The sequence below is a fragment of the Aplysia californica genome, unplaced genomic scaffold (assembly GCF_000002075.1).
Source record: "Aplysia californica isolate F4 #8 unplaced genomic scaffold, AplCal3.0 scaffold00524, whole genome shotgun sequence".
NCBI lineage: Eukaryota > Metazoa > Mollusca > Gastropoda > Aplysiida > Aplysiidae > Aplysia > Aplysia californica.
Genome location: NW_004797794.1, coordinates 33,943 through 36,821, shown reverse-complemented (window position 1 = coordinate 36,821; position 2,879 = coordinate 33,943). Strand labels below are relative to the sequence as shown.

Sequence of the window (2,879 nt, the reverse complement as noted above, 5' to 3'; positions counted from 1 at the left end):
CACACACACACACTCATACACACAAACTCGAGCCAAATGGCTGAATATGGTGGCAGAATCTTATCCACATAAATTAAACAATTTGAACAATAATTATCAATAATCTTTTCTTCATAACATGGCCATGAGACAGCTCGTTATCGCTATCATCCAGTATGTCGTCGTTTGAGATTAAAAAGGTTCTACATGTAGGTCTATCTGCATTTTAGGTAATTTTGAGATATGGTAGTCAAAGTTTGTGATTGCAAAAGTAGATAGAACTTTCTTTGAGTGCATTCTTGTCGGAAGAGAAAGGTGTTTCTAGAAAGAAACGCAGATCACTGTTTAGTACGTTGCAGATAGAACCCACAAAAAACCGTATCGTACCTCGAAATGTCCACAAAACGCAGATAAACTCTTACTTTAACCGTATCCGTACGCCCTGGGGTCATTTTAACCCCGTGGTAGTGTTCTTCACATTTTAGAAAATTTCTAGTACGAAGATCTCTTTGAAACGTTCCGTATTTCTCAAAAAATCATTTCCACAGACTGCTATGCAAAGCGTACGGATCTGATTCACGATTAAATGTCCTCTTTGATTGTGGCGGCACAGAGTTCCCCACGTCGTATGGATACGATAGTAAAACACGACGTACTGATGGGGTTAACTATTACTATCATACGACGATGTAGCGTCTGGCTGTTAACTCACTGACTACAATATGCATTCTTTAGCTTTAGGTCCTAAAGAGTTAACGTGTTTTTCTCAGCTTTGGGTTTCCCGAAGTTCATAGCCGAAAACGCTTTGCTTGGTCAAATATTGAGATACGTTGTTAGTAATCCGTGGCATGGGGGAAAACGAAAGGGCTTTCAAAAAGCAGTGTCAGCTTTAAAACTGTCGAAAAAATGACTATGTGCCTGATTTTACCAGACCACCACACACATGGCGTCTTTGGTAAACTAACCTCCATGTCAGTCAGCTGCTGACGCTAGGGCATACATGAACTAAAGAAAAAAAAAACATGGAGAAATGAGAAACCCAAACTAACTGTTTTGATAAAACAAGCATCATTATTGAGAATCTGTCGACCTGAAACCATTTTGACTTTTAGTAATCAGTACACGTACAGCCTTCCCGTAGACAGGCGCGGTTGGTCCATAGAGCACGGTCATGCAGTTCCGCCCCTATGTTCTAAATGGTCTATTATGTAAAGCATCCACAATAATGAAATAAAAGAAGCCAGAAACAAACACCAGCCAAATATTATATCAAAACAAGGTATCCTCGCTGGCGCGGTAGCTGTCATTTATGTGTCCATAGCGCCGTAAAACATCTACTATGACATCATGCCAAAGTCCACGCGCTTTAAGAAAACATTAGGATTCAACAGTGGTAACCTGACCTATAAATCGCTCTTTGGGATAACCCAAGCGATGACGACACTCGTAGCGAGTTTGGCGGTACATTAATATTAATAAGACGGTACATCTTAAATGTGCTCCTGTCGAATAGAGCCGAAACATAACCCACAGTAGGCAGTCTAAAAATAAACGCGATAGACTGACTGTACACTATTCTATTGCCGAAATCATGCGAGCCCCGGAGCAATCCTGCAGAGTGCTCATGTGACTTGTTATTGGTTCATTGTCTTGCCACTATTTTAAGTGACTCTGTGACCGTGAAACTGAAGGAGGTGAACGCGACATACTTAATTAAGTCACCGTCATTATGAGTTGTGCCTTTGAATTATTTTGAAGTGGAGTGGTAAAAGCTATTAATAAAATGTTCAGTTCTAATGCAGGATGAACAAAACTGATGTTTATCCAACAAACAATTTTAGTTCTAGAATTCAATGCAAAGAGTAAAAAGGATGCAGATAAAAGCACGAGGCCCTCCCTCACCAACCCAAAGATCCTAAAGTTATACACCATCTCATTTATTATGCTGTTAGTAGCAGGGAATTAAAAAAAGGGTTTGAGACATAGTAGGTTTTTCAAATGAAATATAATTTCAACGTTTCGCCCTGTAAAGTGCTTCTTCAGGATCATGTACAAAAACAAATGAAAATCTATTGACTACAAGCTATAGCAACAAAAGTGCGCGCATACACGTCATAATGTCAAAAGGTGTGATAAAAATAAATCGGGAAGACCAGAGAAAATTGAAGGCTATGGCAAGAAGTGGTATGAATATAAAATGGTATGTATGTCAAATCATATGTTGTATATATCATTAATATGAATGTAAAGGTAATTAATAGTGCTAGTAGTAGCAGCGCAGCAGCAGCAGCAGCAGTAGTAGTAGTAGTAGTAGTAGTGTGAGTCGCAGTAGTAGTAGTAGTAGTAGTAGTAGTAGTAGTAGTAGTAGTAGTAGTAGTAGTAATATTTATTATGCTGCTGATTATCTTCAGCCTACGATAACGTAATTGTGCCCGCCCACTTTTTAGCTACACGAGCCGCCACTGCCAGTAGAGTAGTTTTGGTGATCAAATTAAGCTCGGTATCATGAGTGATCTCTACGAACGCTAGAGATTTCTTGACTCACAGTTGTTCGAACAAGGGAAATCTGAAGATATGATATCAGCAATGTACTCTCAGTAGGCTAATGTACTTTCGAAAAAAAGGGACAACTTTTGCTACATGATTTTGGTGCATTAATTTATTATTTTTGTAAGTTTAACCTGGTTTAACATTGTCCCAGTTGTGGATATTGGGTCGGGTCAAGTGTGGAAGAACGAAGAAACAACTCGTCTCCGCACAGCAAGCCAAAAAGCTCTCTCCGATGATGAAATGAAAAACCTTGCTATGAAAAGAAAAACTAGTAGTAAACCGACTCCTCAATTTGTTTTTCTAACCCTGCTCTCCCTCTCTCTCTCTCTCTCTCTCTCTCTCTCTCTCTC

General features: G+C 39.4%; 1 protein-coding gene across 2 annotated transcripts in view; it reads left to right on the top strand.

Moving 5' to 3' along the window:
- Positions 1 to 2,879, top strand: part of LOC101851600 — a 28,423-nt gene that overhangs the window by 5,389 nt on the left and 20,155 nt on the right. The gene's annotated exons all lie outside the window — the stretch shown is intronic.